Source organism: Scyliorhinus torazame, chromosome 1 (assembly GCF_047496885.1).
Source record: "Scyliorhinus torazame isolate Kashiwa2021f chromosome 1, sScyTor2.1, whole genome shotgun sequence".
In the NCBI taxonomy this organism is placed as follows: domain Eukaryota; kingdom Metazoa; phylum Chordata; class Chondrichthyes; order Carcharhiniformes; family Scyliorhinidae; genus Scyliorhinus; species Scyliorhinus torazame.
The window spans coordinates 58,778,415-58,796,211 of NC_092707.1; the positions used below are offsets into that span (position 1 = coordinate 58,778,415).

Here is a 17,797-nt window from a genome sequence, read left to right on the forward strand (position 1 = left end):
ATGTCATCCGCAAACTTACTAATCAGACCAGTTACATTTTCCTCCAAATCGTTTATGTATACTACAAACAACAGAGGCCCCAGCACCGATCCCTGTGGAACACCACTAGTCACAACCTTCCATTCAGAAAAACACCCTCCTACTGCCACCCTTTGCCTTCTGGGACCGAGCCAGTTCTGTATCCATCTTGCCACTGATCCCGTGTGACTTCACCTTTTGTACCAGTCTGCCATGAGGCACCTCGTCAAAGGCTTTACTGAAGTCCATCTAAACAACATCCATTGCCCTCCCCTCATCAATCATCTTTGTCATCTCCTCAAAAAACGCAATCAAGCTAGTGAGGCACATCCTCCCCTTCACAAAACCATGCTGACTATCGCTAATGAGTCCATTTGTTTCCAAATGGATATAAATCCTGTCCCTGAGAATTCTCTCCAGTAATTTGCCTACTACCAACGTGAGGCTCACTGGTCTATAGTTTCCTGGATTATCCCTACTACCTTTCTTAAAACAGCAGTACCACATTAGCTATTCTCCAGTCCTCTGGAATCTCACCTGTAGCCAATGAGGATACAAAGATGTCATTTAAGGCCCCAGCAATTTCCTCCCTTGCTTCCCTCAGTATTCTGGGGTAAATCCCATCCAGCCCAGGAGACTTATCTACCTTAATGTCAGTGGGATATTGTACAATCACCACCTGTTACCGGACAGAGCACAGCCTTTTCGGCCAGTTCATTGGCCATCAGCCAAATCAATCAAACCGAGTCATCCTTGATGCCAGCCAGTCGGCCATCATCAGTCTAAAACAGCACAGCCTTCTGTTTGTATTAAAGGCAGAGGCCCATTGTTTCCTTCTGTTTGAATTAATGATACAGGCTGTCTTAAAGACACATGTCCATAAATTATCCATGGATCAAAAATGTAACAACAAAAATAAAAGAAAGGGGAAATAAGGGAATAGACAGGGAATAAACAAAAAGGACCCTTACAGGATCAAACTCTGTGCAGTCAGGGATCAAGCTCCATATTGTTGGGGATCAAAGCCTATGTTGTTGATGATCAAACCCTGTGCTCTTGGGGATCAAACACTGTTGTTGGGGATCAAAACCCGTGCTGTCGGGATCAAACCCCATGTTGCTGGGGATTAAACCCCGTGCTGTCAGGGGTTAAACCCTGTGCTGTTGGGCGTCAAACTTCATGCAGCTGGAGATCAACCTCATGCAGTTGGGGATTAAATCCTGTCTTAATAAACCATTTGCATCCTCCCGCTGGCACGCTGCACGAACCTCAATCGCTACGCTAGTGTGGGGCCGGAGCTTCGGAAGCGGATCGGCGCTGTTTTCTTGACAAACGGTGCAAGGCGGAGTCTTTTGCCCAATAATTCAATTCCCTCATGAATGCCTCAATTGAACCTGTTTCTACCGCACTCTCAGTCTTAACCGCTGGCTGCATGGAAAAGTATTTCCTCATGTCCCCATTGCTTCCTTTGTCAATTGCTTTGAACCTGTTCCACCTTGTTCTTGATCCTTCCAACAATGGGAAATGTTTCCCCTAAGTTACTCTGTCCAGACCTCTCATCATTTTGAGTACCTGTATCAAAGTTCCACCCAATCTTCCCTTCTCCAAGGCGAACAATCCCAGCTTTTCCCAATCAATGTACAGAATTGAAGTTCCTCGTGCCTGGGACCATTCTCATGAATCTTTCCTGCAACCTCTCCAATGGCTTCACATTTTTCCAAAAGTGTGGACCCAGAACTGGACGCAATTCTCCAGTTTATTGTATCACATCCAAGTTTTTACATTAAAAGAAAGCCAGCTGTTTTCCACTGTGGTTGTGCTGTATTTTAAGACTCTTTGATCTCCTACAACTGAAATTGGTTACACTTGTTCCTGGAATTAAACTTGAAGCGTTGGAGAATTCTTGGGACTGTATAATTATTGGAGGGGGGGGGGGGGGGGGCAGTGGCGCAAGGTATTGTCGCTGGGCTAGTAATCCAGAGTCATTCTCTGGGGACCCAGATTCAAATCCCGCAAGATGGTGAAATTTAAATTGAAGAAGAAAAATCTGGAATTAAAAGCCTAAAGGTGACCATGAAACCATTATCGATTGTCGGAAAAACCCATCTGGTTTACTATTGTTCTTTAGGGAAGGGAACCTGTCATACATGTGACTCCAGATCCACAGCAATGTGGTTGACTCTTAAATGTGCTCAGGGGTGGGCAATAATTGCTGGCCCGGCCAGCATCCCATGAATGAATAAAAATAAAACCCAGAAAAAGCTTTTGAGTTTCCCACTCGAATTTCAGAATTTGAATTGCGGTGTAAAAATCTTGGGGGGGAAAATGTGGTTCAGTAAAAGTGATTGTGATTGTTGTAAAAACCAATTCCCTTCCTTGGTCTGAGCCATGTATAACTACGACCCAAATCAACGCGCTAACACTTAACTGCTCCCTGGTATAGTCTAAGAAGCCGCTTCGATGTAACCAGGGATGGACAATAAATTAAAAACAAAATATTGCACATGCTGGAAGTATAAGATAAAAACATAAAATGCTGCAAGTACTCAGCAAGGCATGGGCTGGAGTACCCAAGGTTAGGGGAGGGGGACAGGGCTACATTAGAGGGGGCGATAGTGGAGCAGGTTATAAAAGATGCGATTGGGAGGATGCAGTCAGGGAAGGTGGCAGGGCCGGATGTGTTTCCTGTGGAATAGTATAAAAAAATCAAAATTAAGCTGGTACTGCTGATGGTGGGGATGTTTGAGGAGGCGATAGGGAAGGGGGTGCTACCACAAACTTTGGGGCAGGCATCGATTTCCCTGTTACTTAAGAAAGATAAGGATCCGACGGAGTGTGGGTCGTATAGGCCCATATCACTTTAAAAAAATATATATTTTATTAAAGTTTTTCGATCAAACAAAAATTTCCCATTTTACAACTTTGTAATAATATATACATTGATCGTTTTTTAAATAAATAATATGCTAACTAACGGCAACTGCCAACAACAAAATAAGAAACAACAGAAATAGTAACTAAAATAGTAACTTCGTAAAATCTAATATGAATCATAGATTATCATAGAATTTACAGTGCAGAAGGAGGCCATTCGGCCCATCGAGTCTGCACCGGCTCTTGGAAAGAGCACCCTACCAAGGTCAACACCTCCACCCTATCCCCATAACCCAGTAACCCCTGGTTACTGAGGGCAATTTTGGACACTAAGGGCAATTTAGCATGGCCAATCCACCTAACCTGCACATCTTTGGACCGTGGGAGGAAACCGGAGCACCCGGAGGAAACCCACGCACACACGGGGAGGATGTGCAGACTCCGCACAGCCAGTGACCCAAGCCAGAATCGAACCTGGGACCCTGGAGCTGTGAAGCTATTGAGGTATCCACAATGCTACCGTGCTGCCCCAACAAATAACTAATATATAAACACACACATAAAACCCCTGAGGACCCAAATGAGCCCCCCCCCGCCCTGTATCAGGCTGAGCCTGGCACACGAGGACGAAGAGTTTACCCTACTTAGGGCATCTGCCCACAGCCCCTCCTCAATCTCTTCCCCCAGCTCCTCCTCCCATTTTCCCTTCAGCTCCTCTACCATCGTCTCCCCCTCATCTCTTATTTCCCTATATATATCTGACACCCTACCATCACCCACCCATGCCCCCGAAATCACTCTGTCCTGGATCTCTTGCGCCGGGAGCTGCGGAAATTCCCTCACCTGTTGCCTCACAAATGCCCTCACTTGTATATAGCGAAATGCACTCTCAGGTGGCAACCCATATTTTTCTGTCAGTGCTCCCAGACTCGCGAACGTCCCGTCTAAGAACAAGTCCTTCAATTTCGCAATTCCTGCTCGATGCCAAGATTTAAATCCGCCATCTATCCTTCCCGGGACGAACCTATGGTTGTTCCTTATCGGGGACCACACTGAGGCACCCGTCACTCCCTTATGTCGTCTCCACTGCCCCCAAATTTTCAGAGTTGCCACCACCACTGGGTTTGTGGTGTATTTTTTCGGGGAGAACGGTAACGGCACCGTCGCCAGTGCTTTTAGGCTAGTTCCCCTACAGGACGCCATCTCCAGTCTTTTCCACGCCGCTCCTTCCCCTTCCCTCATCCACTTACATATCATTGACACGTTGGCGGCCCAATAATAATCACTTAGACTTGGCAGTGCCAGTCCCCCTCTGTCCCTACTGCGCTGCAGGAACCCCCTCTTTACTCTTGGGGTCTTTCCAGCCCACACAAAGCTCATAATATTCTTGTCCACCTTCTTAAAAAAGGCCTTTGTAATCAGTACGGGGAGGCACAGGAACACAAAAAGAAACCTCGGGAGGACCACCATTTTAACCGCCAGCACCCTGCCCGCCAATGACAGGGGCGCCATGTCCCACCTCCTAAAGTCCTCTTCCATCTGCTCTACCAGTCGTGCCAAGTTAAGCTTATGCAAGGTTCCCCAGTTCCTGGCCACCTGGATCCCTAAATACCGGAAATCCCTTGTTACCCTCCTCAACGGTAAATCGTCTATTCCCCTGCCCTGTTCCCCAGGGTGCATCACAAACAGTTCACTCTTCCCCATATTCAATCTTTATCCTGAAAATTCTCCAAACTCCCTGAGTGTCTGCATTATCTCAGGCATCCCCTCCACTGGGTCCACGACATACAACAACAAATCATCCGCGTATAATGACACCCGATGCTCTTCTCCTCCTCTAAGTACCCCCCTCCACTTCCTAGAGCCCCTCAGCGCTATGGCCAGTGGCTCAATTGCCAACGCAAACAGTAACGGGGACAGGGGACATCCCTGTCTTGTACCCCTATATAGTCGGAAGTGCTCAGATCGTTGCCTATTTGTAATCACACTTGCCACCGGGGCCTTGTACAGGAGCTGAACCCATCTAATGAACCCCTCTCCAAATCCAAATCTCCTCAGTACTTCCCACAGGTAGTCCCACTCCACTCTATCAAATGCTTTCTCTGCATCCATCGCCACCACTATCTCCGCCTCCCCCTCCGGTGGGGGCATCATCATCACCCCTAGCAGCCTCCGTATATTAGCATTCAATTGCCTCCCTTTAACAAACCCCGTTTGATCATCATGGACCACCCCAGGGACACAGTCCTCTATCCTCGTCGCCATCACCTTGGCCAAAAGCTTGGCATCTACGTTCAAGAGGGAAATAGGCCTGTATGACCCGCACTGCAGCGGGTCTTTGTCTCTTTTCAGGATCAGCGATATCGTCGCCTCCGACATCGTCGGGGGTAGTGTCCCCCTTTCCCTAGCCTCATTAAAGGTTCTCGTCAGAAGTGGGGCCAGCAGGTCCACGTATTTCCTATAGAACTCCACCGGGAACCTATCCGGTCCTGGGGCCTTCCCTGCCTGCATGTTCCCAATTCCTTTTACCACCTCCTCCAACTCAATCTGCGCTCCCAGTCCTGTCGTCTCCTGTTCCTCAACCTTCGGGAACTCCAGCTGGTCTAGGAAACGCATCATTCCCTCTTTCCCTTCCGGGGGTTGAGCCTTATATAGCCTCTCTTAAAATACCTTAAACACCCCGTTCACCCTCTCCGCTCCCCGTCCCATCTTTCCCTCCTCGTCTCTAACCCCTCCGATCTCTCTCGCCGCCCCCCTCTTCCTAAGTTGTTGGGCCAGCAGCCGGCTCGCCTTCTCTCCATATTCATACTGCACTCCCTGTGCCTTCCTCCATTGTGCCTCCGCCTTACCCGTGGTCAACAAGTCAAAGTCCGTGTGCAATCTCCGTCTTTCCCTGTATAGCCCTTCATCTGGAGCCTCCGCATATTGCCTATCCACCCTCAAAATCTCCCTCAACAATCTCTCCCTTTCTTTACCCTCTTGTTTCCCCTCATGGGCCCTTATGGAGATCAGCTCCCCTCTAACCACCGCCTTCAGCGCCTCCCAGACCACTCCCACCTGGACCTCTCCGTCATCATTAATCTCTAGGTACCTTTCAATACATCCCCTCACCCTTACACATACCCCCTCGTCCGCCAACAGTCCCATATCTAATCTCCAGAGTGGGCGCTGTTCCTTTTCCTCTCCTACTTCCAGATCTACCCAATGTGGGGCATGATCTGAAATGGCTATAGCCGAATCCTGCCACCTTCGGGATCAGCGCCCTTCCCAGGACGAAGAAGTCTATCCGGGAGTACACTTTGTGGACATGGGAGAAGAAGGAAAGCTCTTTACTCCTTGGCCTAGTAAATCTCCAGGGATCCACTCCTCCCATCTACTCCATAAAGCCCTTAAACACCTTGGCCGCTGCCGGCCTCCTCCCGGTCCTAGATCTGGACCGGTCCAGCCCTGGGTCCAGCACCTTGTTACCAACTTTCCCATCTCCAGGTCCGGGATGCGCCCCAACATACGCTTCATAAAGTTTGTGTCATCCCAGTTCGGGGCATATACATTCACCAGCACCACCGCCTCACCTTGCAATCTGCCACTCACCATCACGTATCTACCCCCACTGTCCGCCACTATGGTCTTCGCCTCAAACAATACCCATTTCCCCACCAGTATTGCCACCCCTCTATTTTTCGCATCCAAGCCCGAGTGGAATACCTGTCCCACCCATCCTTTTCTTAATCTGACCTGATCCGCCAGTTTCAGGTGCGTCTCCTGAAGCATGACCACGTCTGCCTTTAGCTTCTTTAGGTGCGCAAGTACCCTTGCCCTCTTAATTGGCCCATTCACCTCTCTCACGTTCCACGTGATCAACTGGGTTGGGTGGCTCTTTACCCCCCCCCCCCCCTCGTCGACTAGCCATCACCTTTTTAGACCAGCTCCTTACCCGGTTCCCACGCACCCGCTTATCCCCCCGACGGCGCCCTCCCGTCCCGACCATCCCATCCCGTAACAGCTCCCCCTTCCCCTTAGCAGCAGCAACCCAGTTAAACCCCCCCCCCCCGCTAGGTCCCTCTCTAGCTTAGTTGCTCCCCCCGTATTGCTTCCGGAAGTCAGCAAACTCTGGCTGACCTCGGCTTCCCCCGTTTATCCTTAGCCTCCCATTATGTGAGGCCCCCTCCTTCCTGCGCCCCCTTTTCCCGCCACAATTTCCATAGCGCGGGAACAAAGCCCACGCTTCCCTCTCGGCCCCACCCCTGATGGCGCAGCTCCCTCTCTCCTTCCCCCTCCCCTTCCCCACCGGCACCCACATTTCTTCGTGTCCCCCCACTTCGAGGGGAAAGAAAATTTTCCCCCATCTGATTCACAGTCCCTTGCCACCACCTCACTACTTCATTTCAAACACTCTTTCTCCAATCTAGTCCAACTTCTCCTCTTCAATAAATGTCCACGCCACTTCTGCCGTCTCGAAGTAGTGGTGTTTACCCTGGTGTGTAACCCACAGTCTTGCCGGCTGCAACATTCCGAACTTCACTTTCCTCTTGTGGAGCACCGCCTTGGCCCGATTGAAACTCGCCACCTCCGCACTCCAATCCTGATACACGCGGATCACCGCGTTCTCCCACCTGCTGCTCCGTGTCTTTTTCGCCCATCTCAGGACCATCTCCCTGTCCTTGTAGCGGTGGAACCTCACCACTATTGCTCGAGGTATTTCTCCTGCCTTTGGTCTTCTCACGAGGACTCGATACGCTCCCTCCACTTCCAGGGGGCCCGTCGGGGCCTCAGCTCCCATTAAGGTATGGAGCATCGTGCTCACATACGCCCCAACGTCGGCTCCCTCTGCCCCTTCGGGAAGACCCAAGATTCTTAAGTTCTTCATCCTCGAGCTATTTTCCAGGGCTTCCAGTCTCTCCATACACCTCTTATGTAGTGCCTCGTGCGTCTCCGTCTTCACCACCAAGCCCTGTATCTCGTCCTCATTCTCGGCAGCTTTTGCCTTCACTCCACGGAGCTCCATCTCTTGGGTCTTCTGCGCCTCCTTTAACCCCTCAATCGCCTGCAGCATCGGCGCCAGCACCTCCTTCTTGAGCTCCTCCACACATCGCCGGAGGAACTCCTGCTGTTCCAGGCCCCATACCAACTGGCCTCCCTCCGCCGCCATCTTGCTTCTCACTTCCCTTCTGTGCCGCTGCTCCAGAGGATCCTCCGCAATCTGGCCACTATTATCTCTTCTGTCCATTCACATCCGGGGGGACTCCCTTCTATGTCGCCTCACAGTGGGTTTAGCCTTCGAAAATTGCTGTTGGGGCTCCCGATAAGAGCCCAAAAGTCCATTAAAACGGGAGATGCCGAAACGTGCGACTTAGCTGGTCATCGCCGCACCCGGAAGTCCGGCCCATATCACTTTTAAACGTGGATGCAAAGATATTGGCGAAGGTACTGGCAGTTAGAGGAGTGCCTCCCGAAGGTGATAGGTGAAGATCAGGGTTTGTTAGAGGGAGGGAGCTCTTTTCGAACATTAGGAGGGTATTGAACGTGGTTATGGTACCGACGGAGGGGAAGAAAACAGAGGTGGTTGTGGCATTGGACGCCGAGAAAGCATTTGACTGGGTAGAATGGGGGTACTTGATGGCAGTTCTAGAGCAGTTTAGAATTGGACCCAGACTTTGGACTGGATATAAGGAGCTGAGGACCAGTGTCCGCACAAATAACATCAGCTCAGAATACTTTCCTCTCCACCGTGGGACTAGGCAGAGATGTCCTATGTCCCCCCTGCTGTTTACACTCGTGATTGAGCCATTGGCCATCGCATTAAGAAGTTCGGGGGTATGGAAAGGGATAGTGCGGGGGGTGGGGGATAGAGCACAGGGTGTCCTTATCTGCCGATGACTTGTTATTATACGTGTCGGAACCAAGTGTGTCAATAGGGGGAATACTGGAGCTGATATTTGGGTCTTTCTCAGGGTACAAATTAAATCTAGACAAGAGTGAATATTTTGTGGTGTCTCGGCCAGGGGTGGGGGCAGGGATTGGGGGGGCTGCCATTGCGTAAGGCAGGGACTCACTTTAGATACCTGGGGATACAAGTTGCTCGAGATTTGGGGGGCTCCATAGATACAACATTTCTAGTTTGGTGGGTAGGATAGTCTCCCTCTGTCACTGGCGGGTCGGGTACAGGCGGTTAAAATGAATGTGCTGCCACGATTCCTGTTTATTTTTCAATGACTGACGATTTTCCTGCCAAAGGCATTTTTTAGAGAGATTGAAGGAATGATTACCTCGTTCATATGGGGAGGGAAGGTGGTCAGAATTAAAAAGGTGCTACTACAGAGAGGAAGGCAGGCAGGGGGTTTGGGTCTTCCGAACCTGATGTATTATTACTGGGCGGCAAATGTGGAGAAGGTACGGAGTTGGGTCAGAGGGGTTGACGCTCAATGGGTCAGAATGGAGGAGAGTCTGGGTAGGGGGTCAGGATTGAAGGCGCTAGTGATAGCGCCGCTCCTGATGGCCCTGGGGAGACACTCAGGGAGTCCGGTAATAATAGTTTCATTAAGAATTTGGAGGCAGCTTCGACAGCATTTCAGGTTGGGGGCAGGCTCAAGGGAAATGCCGATTCAGGGGAACCATAGATTTGAGCCAGGAAGTGGGATGGAAATTTTCGGAGATGGGAGGAGAAAGGAATTAGGACACTAAAAGATTTGTTTCTTGGGGGTCGTTTTGCGGGATTGAAAGAGTTGGATATTTAGGTACATACAGGTTCGAGACTTTGCCAGAAAGGAGATACAGAGCTTCCCAATAGAGCCGACTTCCACATTGCCGGAGGAGGTGCTGACGACAGGGGGGGGGACCCGCAAACCACGTTCATATGTTTTGGTCCTGTCCAAAGCTGGAGGATTACTGGAAGGAGATGTTTAGGATAATTTCTAAAGTGGTGCACGTGAAACTGGACCCGGGCCCTCGTCAGGCTATATTCAGGGTGTCGGACCAGCCGGGGTTGGAAATGGGTGCGGAGGTAGATGTTGTAGTCTTCGCCTCGTTGATCGCCCAAAGGCGGAACCTGTTCGGGTGGAGATCAACAGCTCCACCCTGTGCCCTGGCGTGGTGGGGGGGGGGGACCTGCTGGAATTCTTGACACTTGAAAAGGTCAAATTTGAACTGAGGGGCAGGATGGAGGGATTCTACAATTCATGGGCGTTATTCATTGTGCACTTTCGAGAATTGGATCACATCGATCATTAGGGGGGTTGGGGGAAGGGGGGACTGTATGTGTTAATGGTGACTATGGGTGATTCCTGATTCCTTTTTGTCATTTGTTTATGTTAACATGCGGCCAATGTTTGGGGGTTTGGTGGGATGATGGGATCGTTGTTATTGATATGGGGATTGACATTACATTCGTTACTGATTATTGTTTATTGTTGGGTAAATTTGGGAGCAAATGTGAAAAAGGAGAATAAAATTTTTTTTTTTTTAAGAAGTACTCAGCAAGTCAAGAAGCATAGAATCATAGAATCACTACATTACAGAAGGAGGTCATTCGGTCCATTGAGTCTGCACCCTACCTCGGCCCACGCCCGCATCGTAACCCAGGAACTCCACATAACCTTTTTGGACACTAAAGGACAAGTTAGAATGTCCAAACTACCCAACCTGCACATCTTTGGACTGTGGGAGGAAACTGGAACACCCAGAGAAAACCCACACAGTCTCGGGGAGAACGGGCAAAGTCCACACGGACGGAATCAAAAATGGGTCCCTGGCGCTGTGAGGCAACAGTGCTAACCACTGTGCCACCGTGACGCCCATAGTTGGACAATACATTTTTGCTTTGTCGGCAATGCCCATATCTTGAGAATGAATTGCAAAAAAAAAACAAGGAACAAGGGCAAATGTTACCAATGCCGTGTCTCATCTTTGTGTAATTTTGCATAAGAAAATTACCATCCACATTGAATGTGGGCAATCAGGATCCACTGTTTGAATCTGCAACCGGACTTTTTTTCCCGTTCTTTCCTCTGCCTGGTGCTCTTGACTTCACCTCCCCCATTGCTCCCAGTTCCTATTGTTGCTAACTTTTGTTTGGTTCAATTGGCTCTGCTTTATAACCTTTGCTCTTGAGTCGCCAGGTATCTTTATGATACCGCCACGAGGTTCAAGTTCAAGTAATGATCAATAACTCAACACACCGATTAGTAAGATTCAAATCAAAGCACATTTATTATACACAGTAATCGCTACTCATGCACAGATTCTACTTCTAAGCTACTTCTACAACTAACAGGCCTATACTTAGCTTCAGACTGGCCCACCAGGTCAGGGGAACAAATGGCCTTTCGTTTGGGTTCTGAGTCTGCGGGATTCGAAGTTGGTACGGATTGGTAGCTAGGAGCGCCTATCTCGCAGCAAGCGTTGACTTAAGACTTACTGCATATCGGCGGCAGCTGCACCGGTCATTGTCAAGGTTGGTTCGTGTTGCTGAGTGACCCGGTCAAGAAGAACGATTTGAACTTGGGGGCTTAACTTTATAGTCCCCAGGGGCTTCCCGCCTTTCGGGGCGGACCCTGTACCTGGTTCCAAGTGATTGGACTTTGTTCCAATCACTTGGTTCGATTTCTCCAATACTGGAACGGTTCCCTGATCGATGGGCGGTCTTGAGGTGTTCGTTAACCTCTTTTGTGTTGGCTCCTGCTGGCGCCGAGGAGCCTGGCTTGGCTTTGTTTGTCCCAAATGTTGCGATTGTTCCCGGGGATCGCTCATTAGTATGTAGATGGCTGCTACATTGTTATGCAGATGGATGCTTGTATCGATGCTGTCTGGGCTTTTGCAGAGTTTAATACACAGTAACTTGCACCTGCTAGTTTCTGCCTGTGTTGGCTGAATTTCCCTGCAGCCTTTGCTGTTCTCCATTTTACATCGGGAGTTGGCCAACCCAGGTGGCTACACTATGTTCTAGCTGCCGTGGATATTCATTCATCCTCCTGCTGGGAATTCTCCCAATTGTTTGGTGAGATCAGAGATTCCAGTGATGGTGTACAACATAAATCCAAACCCCAATGCAGGAGCACCAGACAGAAGCTTGAATAAGCATGAGCCGAGAGGTTAAAGGGAGGGAAGTTGAGCCAGGAGATTACCAGGATGATCTGAGGTGGGACGGGAAGCTGGGTGACAGACGAACAGGTGATGAGTCTTAGAAAGGAATTGCAACGTGAACTCAGACTCACTGAGGTGTGTTTATGAATGGGGAACCAAGAGAGTCTGGGGGGCATGGGAAATGAGGGGAACATGGGGAAGTTGGGGACCATGAGGCACCTCGAAACATGAGGCAATTAGAAACATGAGGCACCTAGAAACATGAGGCAGCTAGAAACATGAGGCACCTGGAAACATGCGGCACCTGGAAACATGAGGAACCTGGAAACATGAGGCACCTGGAAAAATGCGGCACCTGGAAACATGAGGCACCTGGAAACATGAGGCACCTGGAAACATGAGGCACCTGGAAACATGCAGCACCTGGAAACATGAGGCACCCGGAAACATGCGGCACCTGGAAACATGCGGCACCTGGAAACATGAGGCACCTAGAAACATGAGGCACCTGGAAACATGAGGCACCTGGAAACATGCGGCACCTGGAAACATGCGGCACCTGGAAACATGAGGCACCTGGAAACATGAGGCACCTGGAAACATGCGGCACCTGGAAACATGCGGCACCTGGAAACATGCGGCACCTGGAAACATGAGGCACCTGGAAACATGCTGCACCTGGAAACATGCGGCACCCGGAAACATGCGGCACCTGGAAACATGCGGCACCTGGAAACATGCGGCACCTGGAAACATGCGGCACCTGGAAACATGCGGCACCTGGAAACATGCGGCACCTGGAAACATGCGGCACCCGGAAACATGCGGCACCCGGAAACATGCGGCACCTGGAAACATGCGGCACCTGGAAACATGAGGCACCTGGAAACATGCGGCACCTGGAAACATGCGGCACCTGGAAACATGAGGCACCTGGAAACATGAGGCACCTGGAAACATGAGGCACCTGGAAACATGCGGCACCTGGAAACATGAGGCACCTGGAAACATGCGGCACCTGGAAACATGCGGCACCTGGGAACATGCAGCACCTGGAAACATGAGATACCTGGAAACATGCGGCACCTGGAAACATGAGGCACCTGGAAACATGCGGCACCTGGAAACATGAGATACCTGGAAACATGAGGCACCTGGAAACATGCGGCACCTGGAAACATGCGGCACCTGGAAACATGCGGCACCTGGAAACATGAGGCACCTGGAAACATGAGGCACCTGGAAACATGAGGCACCTGGAAACATGAGATACCTGGAAACATGAGGCACCTGGAAACATGAGGCACCTGGAAACATGAGGCACCTGGAAACATGAGGCACCTGGAAACATGCGGCACCTGGAAACATGAGATACCTGGAAACATGCGGCACCTGGAAACATGAGGCACCTGGAAACATGCGGCACCTGGAAACATGAGGCACCTGGAAACATGCGGCACCTGGAAACATGAGATACCTGGAAACATGCGGCACCTGGAAACATGCGGCACCTGGAAACATGCGGCACCTGGAAACATGAGGCACCTGGAAACATGAGGCACCTGGAAACATGAGGCACCTGGAAACATGCGGCACCTGGAAACATGAGATACCTGGAAACATGCAGCACCTGGAAACATGCGGCACCTGGAAACATGAGGCACCTGGAAACATGAGGCACCTGGAAACATGCGGCACCTGGAAACATGAGGCACCTGGAAACATGCGGCACCTGGAAACATGAGGCACCTGGAAACATGAGGCACCTGGAAACTGACGCACCTGGAAACATGAGGCACCTGGAAACATGAGGCACCTGGAAACCGGAGGCACCTGGAAACATGAGGCACCTGGAAACATGAGGCACCTGGAAACATGCGGCACCTGGAAACATGAGGCACCTGGAAACATGAGGCACCTGGAAACATGAGGCACCTGGAAACATCCAGCACCTGGAAACATGAGGCACCTGGAAACATGAGGCACCTGGAAACATGAGGCACCTGGAAACATGCAGCACCTGGAAACATGAGATACCTGGAAACATGCGGCACCTGGAAACATGCGGCACCTGGAAACATGCGGCACCTGGAAACATGCGGCACCTGGAAACATGAGGCACCTGGAAACATGCTGCACCTGGAAACATGCGGCACCCGGAAACATGCGGCACCTGGAAACATGCGGCACCTGGAAACATGCGGCACCTGGAAACATGCGGCACCTGGAAACATGCGGCACCTGGAAACATGCGGCACCTGGAAACATGCGGCACCCGGAAACATGCGGCACCCGGAAACATGCGGCACCTGGAAACATGCGGCACCTGGAAACATGAGGCACCTGGAAACATGCGGCACCTGGAAACATGCGGCACCTGGAAACATGAGGCACCTGGAAACATGAGGCACCTGGAAACATGAGGCACCTGGAAACATGCGGCACCTGGAAACATGAGGCACCTGGAAACATGCGGCACCTGGAAACATGCGGCACCTGGGAACATGCAGCACCTGGAAACATGAGATACCTGGAAACATGCGGCACCTGGAAACATGAGGCACCTGGAAACATGCGGCACCTGGAAACATGAGATACCTGGAAACATGAGGCACCTGGAAACATGCGGCACCTGGAAACATGCGGCACCTGGAAACATGCGGCACCTGGAAACATGAGGCACCTGGAAACATGAGGCACCTGGAAACATGAGGCACCTGGAAACATGAGATACCTGGAAACATGAGGCACCTGGAAACATGAGGCACCTGGAAACATGAGGCACCTGGAAACATGAGGCACCTGGAAACATGCGGCACCTGGAAACATGAGATACCTGGAAACATGCGGCACCTGGAAACATGAGGCACCTGGAAACATGCGGCACCTGGAAACATGAGGCACCTGGAAACATGCGGCACCTGGAAACATGAGATACCTGGAAACATGCGGCACCTGGAAACATGCGGCACCTGGAAACATGCGGCACCTGGAAACATGAGGCACCTGGAAACATGAGGCACCTGGAAACATGAGGCACCTGGAAACATGCGGCACCTGGAAACATGAGATACCTGGAAACATGCAGCACCTGGAAACATGCGGCACCTGGAAACATGAGGCACCTGGAAACATGAGGCACCTGGAAACATGCGGCACCTGGAAACATGAGGCACCTGGAAACATGCGGCACCTGGAAACATGAGGCACCTGGAAACATGAGGCACCTGGAAACTGACGCACCTGGAAACATGAGGCACCTGGAAACATGAGGCACCTGGAAACCGGAGGCACCTGGAAACATGAGGCACCTGGAAACATGAGGCACCTGGAAACATGCGGCACCTGGAAACATGAGGCACCTGGAAACATGAGGCACCTGGAAACATGAGGCACCTGGAAACATGCAGCACCTGGAAACATGAGGCACCTGGAAACATGAGGCACCTGGAAACATGAGGCACCTGGAAACATGAGGCACCTGGAAACATGCAGCACCTGGAAACATGAGATACCTGGAAACATGCGGCACCTGGAAACATGAGGCACCTGGAAACATGCGGCACCTGGAAACATGAGGCACCTGGAAACATGCAGCACCTGGAAACATGAGGCACCTGGAAACATGAGGCACCTGGAAACATGAGGCACCTGGAAACATGCAGCACCTGGAAACATGAGGCACCTGGAAACATGAGGCACCTGGAAACATGCGGCACCTGGAAACATGAGGCACCTGGAAACACGCGGCACCTGGAAACATGCGGCACCTGGAAACATGCGGCACCTGGAAACATGCGGCACCTGGAAACATGAGGCACCTGGAAACATGCGGCACCTGGAAACATGAGGCACCTGGAAACATGAGGCACCTGGAAACATGCGGCACCTGGAAACATGAGGCACCTGGAAACATGCGGCACCTGGAAACATGAGGCACCTGGAAACATGAGGCACCTGGAAACATGCGGCACCTGGAAACATGAGACACCTGGAAACATGCGGCACCTGGAAACATGCGGCACCTGGAAACATGAGGCACCCGGAAACATGCTGCACCTGGAAACATGAGGCACCTGGAAACATGAGGCACCTAGAAACATGCGGCACCTGGAAACATGCGGCACCTGGAAACATGAGGCACCTGGAAACATGAGGCACCTGGAAACATGCGGCACCTGGAAACATGAGGCACCTGGAAACATGCGGCACCTGGAAACATGAGGCACCTGGAAACATGAGGCACCTGGAAACTGACGCACCTGGAAACATGAGGCACCTGGAAACATGAGGCACCTGGAAACCGGAGGCACCTGGAAACATGAGGCACCTGGAAACATGCGGCACCTGGAAACATGAGGCACCTGGAAACATGCGGCACCTGGAAACATGAGGCACCTGGAAACATGAGGCACCTGGAAACATGAGGCACCTGGAAACATGCAGCACCTGGAAACATGAGGCACCTGGAAACATGAGGCACCTGGAAACATGAGGCACCTGGAAACATGCAGCACCTGGAAACATGAGATACCTGGAAACATGCGGCACCTGGAAACATGAGGCACCTGGAAACATGCGGCACCTGGAAACATGAGGCACCTGGAAACATGCAGCACCTGGAAACATGAGGCACCTGGAAACATGAGGCACCTGGAAACATGAGGCACCTGGAAACATGCAGCACCTGGAAACATGAGGCACCTGGAAACATGAGGCACCTGGAAACATGCGGCACCTGGAAACATGAGGCACCTGGAAACATGCGGCACCTGGAAACATGCGGCACCTGGAAACATGCGGCACCTGGAAACATGCGGCACCTGGAAACATGCGGCACCTGGAAACATGAGGCACCTGGAAACATGAGGCACCTGGAAACATGCGGCACCTGGAAACATGAGGCACCTGGAAACATGCGGCACCTGGAAACATGAGGCACCTGGAAACATGAGGCACCTGGAAACATGCGGCACCTGGAAACATGAGACACCTGGAAACATGCAGCACCTGGAAACATGCGGCACCTGGAAACATGAGGCACCCGGAAACATGCTGCACCTGGAAACATGAGGCACCTGGAAACATGAGGCACCTAGAAACATGCGGCACCTGGAAACATGAGGCACCTAGAAACATGCGGCACCTGGAAACATGCGGCACCCGGAAACATGAGGCACCTGGAAACATGAGGCACCTGGAAACATGCGGCACCTGGAAACATGAGGCACCTGGAAACATGCTGCACCTAGAAACATGCGGCACCTGGAAACATGAGGCACCTGGAAACATGAGGCACCTGGAAACATGAGGCACCTGGAAACATGCGGCACCTGGAAACATGCTTCACCTGGAAACGTGAGGCACCTGGAAACATGAGGCACCTGGAAACATGAGGCACCTAGAAACATGCGGCACCTGGAAACATGAGGCACCTGGAAACATGAGGTACCTAGAAACATGCGGCACCTGGAAACATGCGGCACCTGGAAACATGAGGCACCTGGAAACATGCGGCACCTGGAAACATGAGGCACCTGGAAACATGCGGCAGCTGGAAACATGAGGCACCTGGAAACATGCGGCACCTGGAAACATGCGGCACCTGGAAACATGAGGCACCTGGAAACATGCTGCACCTAGAAACATGCGGCACCTGGCAACATGAGGCACCTGGAAACATGCGGCACCTGGCAACATGAGGCACCTGGAAACATGAGGAACCTGGCAACATGCGGGACCTGGAAACATGCGGCACTGGAAACATGAGGCACCTGGAAACATGAGGCACCTGGAAACATGAGGCACCTGGAAACTGACGCACCTG

The 17,797-nt window shown here is 51.3% G+C and overlaps 1 protein-coding gene across 1 annotated transcript in view; it reads left to right on the forward strand.

The window, feature by feature from the left end:
• Positions 1–17,797, forward strand: part of LOC140429443 (leucine-rich repeat-containing protein 43-like) — a 125,850-nt gene that overhangs the window by 12,938 nt on the left and 95,115 nt on the right. The gene's annotated exons all lie outside the window — the stretch shown is intronic.